This window comes from Papilio xuthus, unplaced genomic scaffold (assembly GCF_000836235.2).
Source record: "Papilio xuthus unplaced genomic scaffold, Pxut_1.1 DF827679.1, whole genome shotgun sequence".
NCBI lineage: Eukaryota > Metazoa > Arthropoda > Insecta > Lepidoptera > Papilionidae > Papilio > Papilio xuthus.
In genome coordinates this window covers 580,971-602,489 of record NW_013530970.1, presented here as the reverse complement: position 1 = coordinate 602,489, position 21,519 = coordinate 580,971, and the positions used below count along the sequence as shown (strand labels likewise).

The window sequence follows — 21,519 nt, the reverse complement described above, 5'->3', positions numbered from 1 at the left end:
AATCATAACGTTCGCCAGTAACTAAGCATATTCATATAATTTGTAGTTAAATAAATTAAGAATAAATATGTAGGTATATTGAAAGAAATCGTGGTTGCGAAATATCAAGGAATGGACGAATGTTACAAGCGTGGAACATTTATTTCGCTTGGCACAAGATCGGCGAAAGTTCACTCAGCTGACGGCCTACCTCCATTAAATAGAGAGGCACGTTGAGAGAGAGAGAGATGTATATTTAAACTAAATAATTAAAGCTAATTTACAATTCCATTCACATGTTACATTTGTTACAAAATATTTTTTTCAAGAATCCGCTTTCGCTTATGACCTAGTCCACGTACGAGTATAGTTTATCCTAACTGCTAAAATAAACAATTGAAACCACAGTAAATTAATTAATAGAACATTATTTATATATCCTATTTAGTTTAAATGTAAAACATAGTTTTGAAGAATAGGCTACTAAGTTTATTTTTTAATTCCGTGCGGACGGAGTCGTGGGCGTCAGCTAGTTCAACATAAGTTTATTGCTTCATCATCAGCTTATTTATGTTCCGTTGCAAGGAAACTAGTGATGTAAATACAGTCCTAATAATTTCAAAAATCATCATCATCATCACCTCACTATACGTCCCCACCGAGGGGCTCGGAGCCTACCCTAAATTAAGGGTGAATAGGCCATAGTCAACCACGCTGGCCAAGTGCGGGTTGGTTGACTTCACACATATCTTTGAATTTCTTCTCAGATATGTGCAGCATCACGATGTTTTTCTTCAACATAAGTTTATTGCTTATCCAGCATTAATTAAGTTACATAAGTGATAAGTAATATTGTTAATCATTATTGTGTTACTTGTTCTGGTTGCCGGCAAACATCCGTTGTTACCTTGCCGACTCTTCTCCTCTTACAATACCTTAGATAAAATAATCGTAAACAAAACGAACCAAATGTGTATACAGGATGTCCCAATATACAACTCTGATACTTTTGCATTACTTATTGACGTATTTAATCGTAACATAATTGTCCTCTTGACGCAATTGTTATAGGCATCTTAATCAACAGACTGCATACAGATTACCAACTATTGTTAATTGGGTATACACCTTATATTTCTTATTGATTTTACAAAACATCCCCACACATTATACTAAGTTAAAACTACGACTAGATTAAAAATATTTGAAAAGCGAACGCCAAAAAAAAATTGACTAAAACTACTTATGTACTATCAAAAAAAAGGCTGATTTAGATTTTTAGAACATGCTGTATCAACGCCAATAATGACGTCATAATTAATCGAAGTATATGGGAGTAAGTGTGACGGAAGTGTCCCACGGCTTATCGCACTAAGCTATTCTTTCTTGATACTAATAATGCTTAGTATATTAAAGTGTTTATTACTCTATTGAATATGAGAAGATTTGTCTTTTGTTATTTGAACTTGAACACCACGGTTTGCATTTATTAGCGTCAACTTACAACTTACAACTTGGTCGTATCTTTCGTGGGAGATTATGGAATGATAGATACAATTTTTAAGAAATTGCTAAATCATATAGTGATAGTTATTAATTAAAAAGAAGGGAAATCTTACTAATATTATATTTGCGAATGTTTAGATGGATGGATGTTCATGAACATAGTCCGCTCCAACGCGGAAATTGAGACTCTGGGTGAGCTGAATATCATCGGAGAAGCAAAAGCTCCGATGGCTGGGCCACCTCATGTGGATGGGTGAAGATCGAAAGACCAAAGCAGCATGTCTCGGGACCCCGACTGGCCGCCGACCCATCGGTCGGCCCAGGTATCGCTGGCGAAACGCCGTAGAGCTGGATCTACGGGAGCTACAAGCGATGGACTTGCAGGAGAAGTCGCAAAACTTAAGCGATCTTTTGTGTAGGAGGCCAAGACCCCCTCCTCTTTAGGTCGATGCGCCAGCGTAGGAAGTAAGTTACATAGGCTATTTAATATGTTTTTAACCGCGCGGACAGAGTCGAGGGCGACAGCTAGTACGTATATAACCAATAGTGGTAGAGCCAAAATGTTCATTAAAAAGTATATAATTATAGTAAATACTTTATATTTAAAATATTATGTATTTAAGAATTTATTAACATTACTAAATTTGAAAATGGAATTACTTTTTTCAACCTTGTTAAGATTGTAAGTTGCCAGTTGCATGTTGTTTAGTAACGTACAGCGCCATCTGTTATTAAGAGGAGAAAATTACATTGTTATGGAAGGACTACAAGGGATAAAATTCTCGCTCTCGACTCCATTTTTCTTACCTTTTTATCACTTTTATAAAAACGACGATAAAGCATTTATGAATTTACAAAACATTTTAACATTAAATTAAAGATTAAAAAGGTTAATATCAGTCAAAGAATTCTATCAGTTCTATGACTTTAGAATCTGAAACACAACGTGGTTGACATTCTGTTAATAACTTCTCAAATATCGGAATCGAACCCCATTAATATATTATTAATAATCCTAAAAATAGCAACATACTGTATCTAGCGTTAATAAACATAAATCTTGTCGATTATTTTTTAATTAAATATAATAATACGATGTTGATAACACATGGTGTTAAGTATTAAAACACGACGATCACTTCCGCAGACCGAAAATAAAAGATGACTGCCACATTATAAGTCTGATAGCATTATAAATATCTAGACAAGTCTGACAAATAGTTTTTTTTATAGTAATACTAGCTGTTGTCCGTGACTCTATCTGCGCGGAGTTTAAAAAAGTTAATAAGTAGCCTATGTGTTCTTCCAGACTATGTCTACGTCGGTGCCAAATTTCATCAAGATCTGTTGAGTTCCGAAGATACCTTCTAACAAACATCCAGCTAAACATTCGCATTTATAATATTAGTAAGATTGTTTTGGACCTGCTATATGTCTGTTACAGTAGTTTAAAAATACCGCATCGTGATTAATTATTGTCTAGATCTGTACAAAAATATCTATTTCTGGTAATACAAATGTTAATCTTAACAGTGGCCTGCAAATAACATCTTTTGCATGAGTTGGTACGATTTGCTAATACCACGACCATACAGAAGACAGCTATCAAAGAGTAACTCCGCGTTTCATCTGATAAGTGCGTGGCGACGGCCTAATTTGCCAGAGAAAAAAAATTATATTCCTCTTTCTGTGCGTCTCTTCCTCTGTCGATTAAAGGTAGGCATCTGTTATTTTAGTAAATAAAGGCAGGCTGCTTGTGGGTAAATGTATAGACCACCTCTAAACAATCCAATCTTTACTCTAGCAATAATTTAATTCGACAATTAATCTAGCACAAAGAATCCTCGGTACAGAAAAATAAAAGTAGTCACAGGTATTGCACTAAAAATATGTTTTTTTTTTAATATTAGCAGATTTTTTTTGGAAATTTACTAATATTTCTTTTCACCATTCCAACAAAGCTCTAGGCTTGTGTAGGTAATAGTCGAATGGCGGGATTCGAAACGCCGACCTCGTGATCGGGAATCCGCACTCCTAACCATTAGGCTGTTGACGCTTCTGTCGTTGACAATACGTCGTTGTAAAAACAAATAAATAATTTTATAACTTAGAAACATTTTTAATCGCATAGTTGTAGCTAAAAAAATGCTATGTCAATTACTATTCAATTAGATTAACTACAATTGATATAAAAGTAACAAGAAATCGATTCTCACGAAAGCTCGTGCGTTTAATCGATTTTCTTTGTAATCGAGACATTTTTTACTACAATTAGTGCTATGAAACATTCATAGACAATAGAATACGTTTATATCTCTCACGGACTTTAGTAAGGTGATATTATAATGCAGTTAACACATGGTATCTTGTAGAGTTAAAACATAAAAAGCTTAACAACAAAAATCACGGCTACAACATAAAGGAATAGACAGAGATTATGAACTTCCATTTGGATAAATACTTAAATTAGACATCATACTCATATTAATATTATAAATGCGAATGTTTAGATGGATGGATGTTAGAAGGTATGACAAGAACGGTTAAGCGGAACGGTACATAGTCTGTAAAAACATATAGACTACTATAGAGTCGCGGGCGATAACTAGTTGTAAATAATAATTAAATCTTAAATTATTTAATCCGGACTACAAAAGTAAGGCGAAGTTAGATCTCTGAAGGCTTTTTGTTGCAGTTAAGTAATAAATAATTACTAAAATCGATATTAGATTTGACATACTTATATGAAACATGACATCTATACGTTACTAGCTGTCGCCCGCGACTCCGTCCGCGCGGAATTAAAAATAGATGTTAACCGATTCTCAGACCTACTCAATATGCTCACAAAATTTCATGAGAATCGATCAAGCCGTATCGGAGGAGTATGGGAAAGAAAATTGTGACACGAGAATTTTATATATAAGATTTATCTAGGAATTGAATAACACTTATATATTCCATTCAGAAGTAAATACGACATATGAACAATTACCCTTAAGTAAATACAAATATCTTAGTAAATTATGTCGATCGGAAGAATTATAACAAATTTCTAGCACACTGTAACTTTTAACAATTAAAAAAAAAACAAATTGGTTTACGTAACATAGAATCTAACTAAATTAAAGTTAAAATGTAGTATAAACGGAAATACATTAAAGATAAATAATAAATATTAAGTTATACGAATCTTAGCTAATAATTACTAAAGGAATTTTATTATTACGTATATTTAATAACATTAATTTCTATTAGATTTTTTTTTATATCATAAGGTGACAAACGAGCGAGCGGCCACGTGAAGTTGCTGAAATAGCGAAGTTACCGTTGCCCATAGACATACGCAATTGCATATGCGTTGCCTACCTTTAATCGACGGAGGAGAGGATGCACAGAATGAAAACATTTTCCCCTTCCATGCATCCTCTCATCCGGAAAGTCCGCTTCCACTTCCCATCCTTTCCTTATGAGAAAAACGGTGGGAAGGGAAAGTGGACTAAATAAGGCCTCCGGGACGCACACTCATCAGACGAAACGCGGAATTGCTTCCACTTGACGCCTGTCTTCTGTGTGGTCGTGGTATTTCACCGGGCGAGACGGGACAATTCGTGCGAAGATGTTAAAGCGGGCTCTACCACTGTCAAAGATTTTAAACAAACAAAAGAACAGTGTATAATATTTTAAAAAAGGAATTTACTAATTAATAACATCGAGTTAACTAATTTTAATAAATCTAGAATAGAACTTTATAATTAATATTAGCCTTAAACAGATTTAACGAATAACATGTCAAGAATCTTATAGGATTTAATCAGACGGAATTAATCTATTATTCTTATAAGATTCTTTACGAAATAATATCCAGAGCTATGCGATTTAGTACAGTAAAGATCGAACTATAGAAATTAATTTACATGTACAAAAGTCGTGTTAGTTACACTATTTATAACTCAAGAACGGCTTTACCGATATGGTTGAAAATTGGTGAGGAGGTAGCTTAGAGCCAGGAGACCGACACAGGATACTATTTATTCAATTTTTCGAATTTACGCCTTGAAGAGCTGCTTTTAATTTAACTTATATATATATTAAGTTTTTTTATATATCCACGCGGACAGAGTCGCGGGCGAGAGCTAGTTTGGTATAAATAAACTATTAATCTAACATTCTTATATCTTACTTGAACATAATCAAATTATTTTCTATCTTGCATATATTCAAAGGCCGTATAAGGTATGAATTACTTTGAAATAATATTAATTTATTTAGATGTTATATATCTTATAGTCACTATTATATACATATATTATTATATATTTAAATTTATAACTATATAATATTGTCATAGTGATTTTACAGCGAAATGGAAAAATACGGTAAAAAACAATCAAACGGCTGTAAAAATTGTAGTTCTTGATAAAGTCATAATACCGTGATTGTAGATTATCCTAATTTAATTTTTAACTAGCTTTTACTCGTAGTATCAGCGGAAGTAAAAAAATCTGAATAAGCTATGTTCTTCCAAACTATCATCTACATCTATGCCAAATTTCATCAAGATCCGTAGAGCTGTAGATAATTTCTAACAAACATCCATCCATCTAAACTTCTGCATTTATTATTAGTAAGATTAACAATCGAATCTAAAAACTTAAATTTATGACTATGTTATAAAATAATAACCTGATATATTAGATTAGTAATAAAGACAATATTATATTATTTCTTAGAAATTTTATTAGTTAAAGAAATGTAGAGAATTTAAGTAAAATTGTGCTAATCATCAGGAAGTAGGGTAAATGAGATTATTGGACACTCATCCCACACGGGGGACGTTTATCCGACGCGAAGTTAATATGACAAACTTTATGATAAATATATTAACTTTATAATAAATGTTTAAATGCAAAGAAATATTATTTTTGAAATTAATAATTAACAATTATAATATTAATTAATTAATTAACTTTTTAATTAGAAATTAATCGAAATTATTTTAATCGGTTACTAACACTTTGTTGTTTATTAAGAAAATAAATGGTATTTAATTTTTTATTATAAAAATGTTAACATTTATATAAATAAATTGTTAATCATCTGACTCTATAATTTTAAGTAACAGTTTTTGATTTTAACATTTTAAATGTGTTAATGTTTGTATTTGAATACGACTCCTTCGAACATCTAGTTTGGTCTTCAGTTGAATTCTTATAAGACTTGGTGGATAAAGATAAAAAATAACTTTATTGCAAATAATAATAACAGAAGATAACAGTTCTACTTACGTTTGAAGTAAATTCTTCAAGCAACAGTTTCAATGTTCCTCACATCAAACACAAAGTTCTTATACGACACAAAACAACAAAATAAAAAACCTCAAGATGAAATGTTTAAATCACCTCACAGTAGCCAAATTCACTGAGTCTCTACATAAAAAAATTAAACACAGTCTACGCCCAAATAATCTTACAAGTCCGTGCGAAAACAAAACAAAAACATGACACAGGGCACTTTTAGAGTACACTTGTAAAGATGTCGGATTATTAAAAAATAATAATAATAATCATAAACGTTTTTTTTAAATCAAGGCACAATTATAATCGAGTCGGTGAGTGTCGAGACATCGATTATCGGAACGTTTCCGATGTATCGGTTACGTAAGGTGATGTCGCGGGTCGCGGGCGCGCGTCGGGGCCGCGACGGTCGACTGCAGTGCGATCCTTCGGCCGAGGCCCCACCAGCGGCTCCGCGCGCATCTCAGCTCGCTCCTTGGCGCGGCCCCGCCCAGTGGGCGCCACTCGCCGGCAAGATGACCGTCTCTGTCCTACTCTATCTTGTTATCAAACACGTAGTGCGTCCCTGTCTCACCCGGCGACGGTGGGGCGCGCCAATGGGACCCGTTCGGATCGAGTCGAGACGATGAATCGAGATGTGTACTTAGGTATCGCTGCACGACTCCTTTTGTTGTAGTCGATAATAGGATGCGCTTTTTTTATACTGTTCGTTGCAATCGACTCGCCTCTCGGACCCGCAACTGACCGCTTACGATCTTCTATTTGTTTACATTTTATCACTCAATTAATATTTAATTAATTTTATTTATAAATATCATAAATTACAATTAATTTTTGTTTTTTTTTTCATCTAAACTAATAATACTATAGGATGTTATAAAATTATTAACAATTAATTACACTTCATTATTGAAAAATATCAACACTAATGAATAAAGGGTATTTATGTCTGTATAAAAAAGTGAGAACTTATATTTATTAAACAGAGAGTATAGTTCTTGAAGGGCTTGTACAAAGTGATCAGTAAGGGCAAGACACGAAGGGCCCGAGTCTGGCGCGGGGTGGCTGAACCCTGTGGGGCGCGGATATAGGTCAGTTTTTGTTTCGCGCCACCCGAAATTCGGTTAGTAGGTTTGTTCGCGATCGGCCCTACACATCTGTATGAGTCGATTATTGGGGTGTTTACCCCAATTTTTTTTAAGAAGAAACACTTCGATTTATTAAGTAACTTTTCTAGTAATATATCATTGATGTTAAATAAAACGTTTACTTATGCGTAATTATTTGTCTTTTATCTCAGTTGGATTGTGGCCAGATGGATACAATTTTATCAATTTCTAAGAAAGTTTTATGATGTGTCATTATATACTAACATTATATGTAATACTACTATTATATATAATATTGTTCAAATATGTTAATAAGCAATCAAGTTCTCAATATTTTGCCTGTGAATTAAAAAAAATTACTAAAAAAAATGCGCGTAAAAAGTAAATACTTAAAATCATGTCTCTCATCGGCGGGAAAATATATTTTCTAGTTTAAAGCTGCTCGCCGCTAGATGGCGTTAGGCGTCTCTTTCTTTTGTTTTACTTGCATTTTTCGTAAGGAACGCGTTTTATTCCTTTAGATTTTGGAAGCTATCGGGTTTATTCAATAGAAAATATGTTAAAAATTAAAAAATAAGATGAAATTGTATGGTAAAATAATTTTTGGACGTTGAAAAAGAGAAATTAGATATAAGATACGAGTAGTAAGTTTGCAAATATATTGAATTTTGGAATAATTTTTTATTTCCAAAATAACGTTTTTGTTTCATATTTGGGAATAAAGTTGAGCATCTAATTTCTGTATAGTTATATATTTAAAAACATATATATATAAATTCAAAACATAAAAGATTTTTTTGTACCGGATTCTATACATAACATTCAAAAAGCGTGAATTTCTTACAGTTTTATGACAGCGCGCGACATTAAAGCAAATCCAAAAAAATTATATAAATATATAAATTTTTTTCTTAATTAAAAAGTGTCAAATACAAAGACAGATGTAAAATATGGTTTTATCAATGAATTCAAAGATTTCCGTTAAAAGAAAACAATAGCTTTACAAAGAGTTGAAGTACCAGGATATCAGAAAGCGGGGTGTCTTTGCTCGGAACAACATCTGTTCTTCGCCTTCCCTTCGATATCGAATACCTCCCGCGCACGATTACTTTTAAAGGGTTATGTTATCTTAATGTGGACATACTTGTAAGAATAAAAATGATTTGTTACTCATATTGTTTTTTTTTCTATGGTAACTTTATGTAGTTTGTTCATCTTTAAAGTATTAGGTATTTGAGCGAAATATCCTACAAGTTTCTTAATTTTACTAATGTTAGGAGCGAATGTTATGAATGGATGGAATGAATGTTGGATGGATGTTTGTTAGAAGGTCTCTTCAGAACGTCTCCATGGATCTCGCTGTTATTTGATATGATTTTTTTTAAATCAGCGTATGTTAAAAAAAATTTCTTAACTAAACGCTTAGAAATGTTCTTAGTTGTTATTTGATAATGCGGTTTCTAAAATAATTTTGCAATAATTGTTTAGAAATATCTTTTGGGTGTAAATTATATTTTGGCATGTCCTGCATTACCTTTCATCATCAAATCAGTGGCGAGAGAAATAGAAATTAAGAAAAAAAAAACGCGGCGAAACATCCCTTCTTATGCAAATTTTCCTTTCGAGTATTTACGTTTGATTTGTACGCGCCGTCGGCGGCCAGTGTTGCTTTATTAATTATTAATTCACAAATGATTTATTACCTTCTCTTTTTTTTACTTCGGGACTTATGAAAAATTCTATAAAAGTTAATTTGAAATATAAACGTGAAATTCATTGAAAGGGTTCGCTCTGATGCCTTTTCGTTCGGAAATGTTTTTTTTCTCAATAGAATTAATTTAAAGGCCGTTGCGATTCTATATTTGAATTGGTTTCGCGCTAAAGAATAGCTCTAATTAAAAGTAAAATATTTTGTTTTTACAACTTGCCAGTATTTAAAAAAAATTAAAAACATTCTTTTTATGAATTTCAATTCTCGAATGTCAAAGAATATGCAAAAAATTTCGACTTATCGAGTCTTTGATTTAACAAGAAGTTGGAGATATTAAGTTTTTGAAGGAAAATTTGTAAAGTAATTACATTGAGGTACAGTCTGATTTTTGAAATACTTATAGAGTGTGTATAGGCAGGGAAATAACATTTAGTTCTAGTTTCCTAGTCTAAATAAGGTTCTACGGAAAGTTTTAACAGTGGTAGAGCCCGCTTTAACATCTTCGCACGAATTGGCCCGGCTCGCCTGGTGAAATACCACGACCACACAGAAGACAGGCTTGAAGTGGAAGCAATTCCGCGTTTCGTCTGATGAGTGTGCGTCCTGGAGGCCTAATTTAGTTCTCTTTCTCTTCCCACACTTTTTCTTACAAGGAAAGGATGGGAAGTGGAAGCGGACTTTCCGGATGAGAGGATGCACGGAAAGGGAAAATATTTTCTTTCTATGCATCCTCTCCTCCTTCGATTAAAGGTAGGCAACGCATATGCAATTGCGTATGTCTATGGGCAACGGTCACTTCGCTATTTCAGCGATTTCAGGTGGCCGCTCGCTCGTTTGCCACCTTATAATATAAAAAAAAAGTCCGTCCACGCGGAAATACAATAACTTATTTAGCCTTTATGGAGATAATAACAAACTTCCATCCATCTATACATTCACTATTATAATATTAGTAAGTTAGGTAGATTAGAAAGCTCGATTGGCAAGAATTATCTTGAGAACTTTATATACTTTTTTACATTACACGATTATACATATGTCTATGTAATCAGACTATCGTTGTGCCGACGTATGTATGACGATCAAAGTGCCGCCGACACATATAAACAGATAGTTTTAAATAATTTATGAACTCTGAGAACTTTATTACGACCTGACACGACAACCTCACGCCTTGGATACTGCACGAAAAACCTGATTATATGTCATATGAATACAAGGGAATGTTTGATTGTTCTTTACAATATTGCTTAATATATATTAGCGTCGGTGGTACAGAGGTCAAGCACTTGACTTGCAATCTGCAGGTCCTGGGTTCGAATCCCGCTATGTACCAATGTTTTTTTCGGATTTTCGATTTACATATGTATTATACATTTATCAGACGTTCTTACGGTGATGGAAAACATCGTGATGCTGCACATATCTGAGATGAAATTCAAAGATGTGTGTGAAGTCAACCAACCCGCACTAGGTCAGCGTGGTTGACTATTGCCTAATCACCCTTAACTTAGGGTAGGCTCCGAGCCCCTCGGTGGGGACGTATAGTGAGCTGATGATGATGATATATCTTTTAGTTTTAACTAACGGTAAGTTTTTTATTATGTAAATATTATTCGAAAAGAAAGACTTGTAAGAATCTTCTTATTTTTTTCTTTGTTTAGGGATATGCGAATAATTCGAAATTCAAATTATTCTATACTAAATCCAAATTTAGAAATCTATGGTTCGTTTCTATGTTTTGGATGTTCAATACAGAAAATTGTATTTGGCAGTATTGAAACGATTATTGTCTTTGTAAACTAATTTGTTTTATGAATAGTTTTATTAGTTTAAGCGTCAATAGCCTAATGGTTAAGGATACGGATTACCGATCACGAGGTCGGGGGTTCGAATCCCGCCATTCGACTATTGTCGTAAACCATATCCTAGCACAAGCATACAGCTTAGTTAGAATGGTTAAAGAAATATTAGTAAATTTGTAAAAAAATCTGCTGATATTTTAGTAAAAAAAAAAAGTTTTCTTTCCTTTCTTTTCTTTAGTATAATTGTGAACAACGTTGGTTTGCATAATTAATTAGTCTTTGTTATATATTATATTGATGTATATACATTATGTAGTCGTTAGTTGTTCCAAATAAAAAAAAATGTGTATACTAGATGTCGCACGCGACTTCATCCGCGCAAAATTAATAAATACTATCTAAATATATAAAAAAAACAGTTCGAATTTGTAGTCATTGCCGTATACATAATTATATGAACATCGAGCAATGCGTGCTGGAGCGTCTTCAGTTCTTTGATGGTCTCGATTTGTATAGAGTAATGTAGAGACAGACATTTCACTTTTAATGCAAGCTTCAACATGCTGGAATGTAAACTTAAATTTGTCCAAAAGTGTATTGAAATCTACAAAGATTATATTATTATAACAAAGCATAAATACTCCTTAGTTTGAAACTCTATGGTTTGAAATATTAAAATGAATTTGAGATATAAATTCAATGATAAAAAAATATAAAAAAAACCATTGTTGTACTCTGATGAATGATGAAAAAAAAGTTTGCTCTCAATTTACAATTAGATACTCTGTGTACTATTATCGAAATGCACATCGCGGTTTTCCTAAGGGTTGAATATTACTCGGCTAAACTTGCAACACTTTACTGCCCTACTCGTAGCAACCTTATTCCCTTGCAATAGAGTTCAAAATCAACTAACTCAGTGTACTTTGTGACATTTGCCTGTCGATACGACACGCCTTTATATCGTTCGCATTACCGAAATTGTGTATCGTCACCAACAAATCTTGAACACCGCCCGTATGTAATTTGTCTAGGCATATCGAACGAATGTATTCATAAGACAAGGAATTTGTAAAGGTAAAATTGGTTATCATATTCTGTGATACTCTGATGATAATGCGACAAATGAAATGCAGTCTTTAATTGCCGAAATATATCACATAAATTTGTGAATTCTTTCGATTTGTAATTTGATGAACCTTTATCATTTGTCTGGGCGAATAACAAATGTGCGATATACATAATTTGACTGTAACATTAACAATAGAGGATGTGTTTTTTAGCTTTGTTCTGCACGTGTTCTCCTGCATTTGGCATTCCGAGTTATAGCATCTATTGCATGAATATTAATACATACAGGGTGTAAGCAAAATACGAGATCACTTTGAATACAACCCCTTGTACAGTAATCCAATCGCTTAAGATGTTTTCTTTGTGGCATTCTTTGGAACTCTGACTCTAGAAGTCTTTTGTTTATTAAAGATTAGTCCAATTCACTCAAAACTACCGGGCAACTTTGGTGGTAAATATTTTGTGGGAAAAGCGACAAATTAATGAACCCCATATAAAAAATTTTTCGTTCCTTTTTTTTCCTTCTGTTACTAACTGTGATGCAGCGATCCGAAGTGGATCTTCTGTTGCACTAAATGTTGTTAAATGATGTCGTTGTGTAGAATAAAAGTTAAGGATAAAGAATCTACTTAAGATAAAGAAGACTAATCGTGGGTTTCTGAGGCCAATATCCCCGTTTAAAACATATTGCTATCCCTGTTTTGTTAAAGATAATGACAGGGATGTCGACATGTTTTATATAGAAATTGTAGTCTCAGAAACCAAGGGTATCTGTTACTTTTAGAATCATTTTTCTCAAAAACTATTGGTCATTTAGTCTTTTGATTTATATTTAGAATTAAAACTATACTAAAGATTTGCCTAAGTATATCTTTAGTGCCTTTTCCTGTAGCAATGAGTCCTGTTTTGGAATCGGACCACAGTTAACGTCTCTCCAGCTTATAACCAAAATGATGTCTTATAGAAACAAAGCGCGTGTCAAGGAGGGCATACCCCCATGCCACCGACAATCGGCACTCATTAATTAATCGATGTTATTATATCCTTCACGAAAAAATGCCACAGAATTGACGATTTCAAATGAGTACACCATAGAGTTAGGTAATGATAGAGTTGACATAAATACTGCATTCATAATTTTAATATTCATTTTTTTTTTTTCATATTCATGTATGGTTAAGTTGAAAACTTAGTCTTTGTGACAACCAGTTTAACTTTAAGTTAAATTTTAATAATAACCTTTATTCAAGTACCTATTTATTGTAATATAATATTATTTCCCTTTCAACCAAATTTTACAAATCTTACTAATATTATAAATACGAAAATTTTAGATGGATGTTTGTTTGGACATATCTCCGGAACGACTTAACGGATTTCGATGAAATTTGGCACACATGTAGAGCACAGTCTGGGAGAACACATAGGCTACTTATTATTTTTTTTCAATTCCGCGCAGAGTCACGAGCGATAGCTAGAACAAGAAAAGTATAAAGAAATTGAAAACAAGTAATTTCTTTTTATTGAATCAAAATAATTGTGGTATACCTTAACAATCATTTAGGGCAAAATCAAGTTCTTTTTTACTTTGCCAAGTCTATTTCCAATTGTTGTTAGGTCTACATTATACGTTGCAACAATAATTATAAGTTGATGATGCGGGCTCTCTGTTCTTACACTTGGTGTACCCTGCACACTGCACACTGCATACTGCACGCTGCACACTGAACTCAATTGCATTTTTTATTTAATTAATTGTTTAATTATTTAAACAAAATTATTTTCGATAGAGGCAACTGTGTTACTAGTAATGGCTTTTTAAGTCCTGATAATTGGTTCTCGTGATTTAGTGTTTCGAATTACACCTTTTTCTAAAGACTTTTTTGAGTTTTCTTCGACATTTTGCTGCAAATTCTACAGAAGGGTTTAAGGACAAACAAAAGTCACGTTTCATACGTGTAATAATGTAACTAAATCCATTCTAGCTCTATGCATGCTGTACAGACCAATCTATAGATTATCGATATGAAATAACTAATATAATTAATATTATAAATGCGAATGTTTAAATTTATGGATGTTTATTTGAAGCTATCCAGACCGTCTGTATGGATTCCGCTGAAGTTAAGCATAGATGAAGAACACAAAAGCTATTAATTAAGTTTTTTATCACCGCGGACAGAATCACAGGCGACAACTAGTTTACAAAATATCTAGGTGTTAATTTGTCAGGATATTCGTTAGTAAAAGATAAAGCGTTAAATAACATTTCGATGAGTGCACGTGTTTTTTGTGAGCGCATCCTCGCTTCCTCCCATTCTCAAGACAGATGTCGCCCTTTTTACATTCAAATCAAGTCGCCATTATATTTAGATCACTGTATTTTTATCACAATGCTTCATAAAAAAGAAACGCGTCCCACTCGCTCCCTGTTTTAACAGCTGATTCCTGTCTCTATGTGTGTGTTTCTTGACAAATTTCAATTTTTAATATACCTATCAAATCTATAATCAGAGTTATGAAGTCGTATTTGATACTAGCTATCACCCCCGGATGCGGACGCAGGAATTGAAAAAAAATATGTTCTACATCTGTGCCATTATCATGATTGCATCAAGATCCGTTGAGTCGTTTTGGAGATACCATCAAACAAACATCAGTAAGTTTGTAGTTAACTTCAACACAATTAGTTTACTTAACTACAAAACTTTATAAAGGCAAAAACTACAAAGTTGATAATATTATTCAATCATTTCTAATATTATTACGTCTCTAACATCAACTGAAGAAAGGATAATAAATAAAAAAAAATCACACACTTCTAACTATTTTGCTTACAATCGAACTTGGGACATCAAAAATTCTAACCTCTACACCATCGGTTTAAAATATTGGCATTTTAATATCGCAAAAGGACAAAAGACAAACGGACGGCATGTCAGAAATAATTTATTATCTATCAAAAAATAATTTTTATAATTACACATGCAACAGTGCGCACTCCCCTCTTGTTATTTTTTTTATTATTCAAATCCGGTAATGACGTAGTCCATTGTAAAGGGTTGTACGATAGAACGATTGTAAACTGACGATTGTCATAGATTCATGAAGAATGAAGCTTCAAAAGTAGTAGAAGATATCTCAACATCAACTCATACGTCCCCACTGAGGAGCTCGGAGCTAACCCTAAGTTAGGCGACTAGGCTATAGGCAACCACGCTCGCCCAATGCAGGTTGACTTCATATATATCTTTGAATTTATTCGCAGATATGTGCAATGCATCGCGATGTTTAGAACCTCGAATGTAAAACGAAATCGAAAAACACATTGGTGATTGCCGGGATTCGAACTCAGGACCTTTAGATTGCAAGTCAACTGTTTAACCCTTGTGTCACTGACGCTCAATTTCAATTACGATGTATGAAACGTAGTAAACAAAATTAATTGTTTGATTTCCAAAACTTGGTATTTGGCATAGATGTAGAATATAGTCTTGAAGAACACATAGACTACTAATTTTTTTCGCCCGCTAGTCTATAATATTCCTTATTCATTTTTGAATGCACTATGATTTATTCGATGAATTATTATAAAAAAAACAATAATAGTAATAATTCTAATACGTATTTAGATCAAAAAGGGGTTATTGTTTAAATATTTGTAAGGATAACGTCCCGTTCAATACGCGAACCATCTTTTATGCTTGTGTCAAAATTTCCCGATTCTATTTTGCATATGAACAGCCTTCATTCTGTTTTATTGTTCCGATATTTGGTTTATGGGTCGTTGTTTTTTTTTATACACATCTATTGGACTCATGTCATTTAATGTTTTACGGTCGCATTTCTGATGTGTTTTTTTTTCTTTCGTAAACTGTAATTACGGCCAGTCTTATCTGTTTAACTTTTTTTTTATTATTGTTAAATATGTCACTCAATTTAACAAAAATGGTTGACAAAATCTCAATTAAAGTATAAAAAAGCTAATACTTATCTAGTGTCGTATTATAACTTTACAAAATCTTTTTTTATTCTTATAAAGAAGGGAGAAACGAGCGGCGGGAACACCGAGGTGACCAACGACACCCATGGACATCTGCAACACCAGACGAACTGCAGATGCGTTGCCGGCCTTTAAGGAAATGGTATGCTCGCTTCTTGAAGGTCCCTAAGTCGTATTGATTTGGAAATACCGCCGAAGACAGACCAATCAATCATATTTGAGGAGTTTCGGAACAAAAACTGATAAATTAAGTTTTGTTTTTTTTTTTTAAATGACATTTGCTTGTTCTCTTATATTGCCATATATTACACTATTAAAAAAAATTAAAGTGTTTTGCCGATTTTTGTTCTGGCGCTTCTCATTTGTTTTATCGAATTAAAGAGTTAGTTTAAAAACTCCGAAGTAATAAATCTTGCCAGTTTCATTGGTGTCGTATAATCTAGCTTTACAAAATGGCACAATGATTCATAATTTTCTCATAACACTTTTCTGGCCAATCGAAGTCACAGACTAAAAAAAAAAATCACTGTATCGTCTCCTAATGATCTTGATGCATCAGTGATTGTGGTGAGCGAGATAGAATATATAAATCACTGTGGTGCAAGTGAGATGGTGGTCGCATTTCTCACCGGAAACGTCGTAATATATGGCGCATTGTTAGTAACGAGATCGGTTTGTCTGTTTGCTTGTCTGTGGGCGGTGAGCTCGAGTGTTGCCGCGTGCTTCTTTTTTTTTTCAGTGTTGTACTCGCTCTTGATGTATTCAATAAATTTGTTACTAATATTATACATTAAAAAGAATTATACGACTATTGAATACTAGCAATCGCGCGCGACTCTACGCGCTTCGAGTAAAAAAAATGATAAGAATATGTTCTACACCCATGCCTAATTACATCGAGATCCGTCAAGGCGTTCTGGAGATTCGTTATAACAAATTTAAATCGATCCATCCATCTAAACTTTAGCATTTATAATATTAGTAAGATTCTATTGCTAATTAAATTAAACAGACTCTTATACATTTAATGTAATGTAGTTCAGAATCTTGATAGTGCCTTTAACAATATTTTAATTAAGAAATAAGAGGGCTTCTTCCAGTACTGTATACTAATGTGTTAAAAATTATCATACTCTAAACATCATAGTATGAAACTTTTAACGAGACCTAAGAATCGTATTATTTATTAGTAAATCGAATTATCGAATAATCTGAATTATTAAATCGAGTTGGTACATCACTATCCAACAATAAAACTAGCTGATAAGGAATTCCACGGTTGTTTCTTGCGTATTTAAATTTACTCTATATTTATTACTCTTTATTTAAACTATGAGTTGTCGGGTCGTTACCCTTGCATCTTATTGTTTTCCAATCTGAGTTCAAACCTACGCTTGCGGAGAAATGGCTGTTTAAAGTTTATTTGCAGTAATCAGTACAGGCAGGCGAGATTGCACTTTTATAAAAAAAAACTTGAATATTTTTAATCTATGACAATTTCACTCTGAATATTGAACATCACTATCCAAAAACATAGATTAAGTGAAAATAAAGGACAGGTGATACAGAGTATACAATGCATCCCTCTAAAGTTCGTGTCCTGTCGAAGCATCGTGTATTTGTAATTCAAATTCGGCCTCCATTAGCGGCCGCGTTTCAATGCGACGTATTGAGTTACTCTAATTGATGGCTGCATTTTTTATATCATTTCGATTTTCATATTTCGAATCGGATGTGGATCTTTTTTGTAACGGTTTTGGAATATGATTTTAAAAATCGAACGCGTTTAAAAAGGTCGTGTTCGTTGGCAGATGAAGTCGATTTCTTTCGTCTTAATTTGGTAAAAATATTTTTTTATAGAATATGTTTTCATCTTACTAATATTATTAATTCGAAATTTGAATGTTTGAATTTATCTCCAAAAAGGCTTAACGCATCTTAATAAAATTTTGCACAGATGTAGAGCATAGTGGTACAGAACACGTAAGCTACTTATTTTTTAAAGTTTAACACAGCGCGGACGGAGGCGCGGGCGACAGCTATACTTTTTAGAAGAAAAAAAAATATTTAGCATACCTTAAATGTTAAATCTATTGACTTGTTTAATATTATTCTTAGGAAAGTTATTTCGTAGACAGATGTTCTTTAAATAGATATAAAAAAATGAGCAAACTTCACGACTTTTAGTACATCGTTAGTCAGAAATATTGATTTGTTAATCGTTGCGTATAATTTGTATTAATAGTCGGATTCGAACTCCGATATGCTTGTCAAATGCGATCCACAATCATTAATCTACATTCGCAACCCGATCAATTATTGTTATACCAGGGAACTGAACTCGGGCAATCTTATAACAAAAGTAAAAGATTCACTGCAACTTATTATATCAAAAATATACAAGATAACATAACCCTTATTCAAAGGAGTTAAGGTTTGACATGTGTTACTGAATGTAATTTTTTTTTAATTTAGCTTTTACCCGCGACTCTGTCGTTGTAAAAGTTGTCGTCGTCTGTTGTAGATTCATGCAGCCGTTCTAGAGATACATACCTCCTAAGCAACATTGATCCGGAGGCCTAATATAGTCCTCTTTCCCTTCCCACCTTTTTCTTATAAGGAAAGGATGGGAAGTGGAAGTGGACTTTCCGGATGAGAGGATGCATGGAACAGGAATATATTTTCTTTCTGTGCATCCTCTCCTCTGTCGATTAAAGGTAGGCAATGCATATGCAATTGCGTATGTCTATGGGCAACGGTCACTTCGCTATTTCAGCGATTTCAGGTGGCCGCTCGCTCGTTTGCCACCTTATGATATAAAAAAAAATCCATCCAATAAATGCAAAAGTTTGAATGGACGAATGGATCATTGTTTGTAAGGCGGTATCCCCTGAACGGCTCAACGGATCTTGATGAGATTTGTCAAGTCTGGAAGAACATATAGGCTAGTTACTAATAATTTTTATTAATTCCGCGCTGACGAAATCGTGGTCGAGAACTAGTACTAGAAGTAGTAGAACTAAATATAAGTAAGAAATAAGATTACGAATTTAATTATTTTTAAAAGTTAATTGCTGATGTCCATGGGCGTCGTTGAACACCTCGGTGTTCCCGCTGCTCGTTTGCCCCCTTCTGTTATAAAAAAAAAAGTTTTTTTGCTATTTAATAATTTCCTTTTATTATAGTTATATTTATTCCATATAATTGTAGTTATTCATTGTTTAGAAAGTATTGCTATAGAAATTAATTTCGAGCTCGACATAAAAGAATTATTACCTAATATAGTAAGCCATCAATTATAGTCAGCTGCAAACTTAACGCTTCTAATGAATTCCAATTAATTTAATGAATGTATCGATTTATTGGTTCTTTTGACGCGAAAGAGAAAGTGTTGACCGTTAATATGTACTATAGTACGAGTGATATGTCTGGCTAGATAAGTAGTGATATTACTTAGTTCTGTCATAAATATATAATACAGAAAGACAAATTACCTACTGTCAGACAGGTTAAGTTTAATTTTGTTTAACTAATTGTCGCTCGCGACTCCGTCCGCGTGGGATAAAAATAAACAAAATTAGTAGCCTATGTATTCTTCCAGACTATGCCAAATTTCATCAAGATCCTTTCAGCCCTTTTGGAGATACATTCAAACAAACATGCATCTATCCAAACATTCACATTTATAATATTAGTAAGATGGGTACATATTATCGTTGTCGTTATTTGTTGCAAATAAATAAATAAAAAAAGTTTCTTGTGGATTTTTTTAGTATAGACAGTTGCTAGTTTTAGTTTTACCACCGGGTCAGATAAGTTAGTCAGACTGTATACTTATACAGCTGTAAGTACCTGTCATCGTATTTTGATGAGTAAAAAGTTAGTATTACATTTCATCGAGCTTAATTGAGTTTTAAATGTATCAAGGAGTTAATGGTTATTAACTGAGTACACATTTTAACATTTGTAAGGCACTGTCCCTTTAATCTGAAGGCAATAATAAGTTGGTGGACAACAGCCTTGTAGCATACTAAGGTTATAGACTACTAGTTGCCCACGACTCCGTCCGCACGGAATAGAAAAACTTAATTAGTAGCCTATGTATTTGTTTAGATTATCTTCTACACGTATGACAAATTTCAGCGAGTTCCGTTGTACCGTTTTGTAGACATCTTACAACAAAATTTATAATATTAGTAAGACTATCAGAAGAATTTAGACAACCGGCCGGCAACGTATCTTCGGTTCTTCTAGCATTGCAGATGTTCAAGGCCGTCGTTGTACACCTCGGTGTTCTCGTTGCTAGTTTGCCTTATTTCGAAAATTCGTAGTGGCTGGCTGAATTTTGTTATTGCTGGATCCTGGTCTATTTTATCGTTATTACATTTTTCAATTATTTAATATCTAGTAACACGATACTATGTTTTCTATTTTTATCATCACTACATCTGTCATCGCCATATTGAATTAACCCTCAAACGCCGCTCTCAAATACTTTGCACGCGCATCTCTACTGACAATGCGAATGGAAAAATTTGCATACGCCATTTATGGGTTAAAAAAAATTACCATATGATTACATTAGACAGGTCTGGTCAAACGAAATTCGACTCTAAAGCGCTATATTTAAGTAATAAAAGGATACGTTTGTTGTGAAGAATCATGCAAAATTTTAGATGTTCTTTTCAAAGATCATCACGTTGACGTAGAGGAGATTGTACTTTATTTTTTTAGTAGTAAGGTTGATTTTAAATTGTTATTGAATACGTAAAGCATGGGAACGTTAAGTTTAACCCACAAATGGTTTATGTTAATTTCCTCGCGGCGAATTATTTTTGCTATCATTTTTCAATAGCTCATTAAAGTTCGCTGAAGCCAATCCGGCCGTGAGTCATTACGATTTTAAAGTCCTTTATGTGTGTTTTTGAATACGATGCTTTATTATGACGAGACAGATTTTATGGTTCTCAATAGTAAGGGTCGATTTACATGATTGTGAGTTACAGTTTATTTTTGACGGCGATTCGCTATGGATTTA

The 21,519-nt window shown here is 33.3% G+C and overlaps 1 protein-coding gene across 3 annotated transcripts in view; it reads right to left on the bottom strand.

Annotated features, from left to right (window-relative positions):
* The window catches only part of cut (homeobox protein, cut), a 143,347-nt gene extending 136,153 nt beyond the window's left edge, over nucleotides 1-7,194 (bottom strand). For all 3 annotated transcript variants that reach the window (XM_013312316.1, XM_013312317.1, XM_013312318.1), the window contains exon 1: nucleotides 6,774-7,194. The gene's annotated coding sequence lies outside the window, so the exon portion shown is untranslated. The remainder of the gene's footprint in view (nucleotides 1-6,773) is intronic.
* Between the last annotated feature and the right edge of the window lie 14,325 nt (nucleotides 7,195-21,519).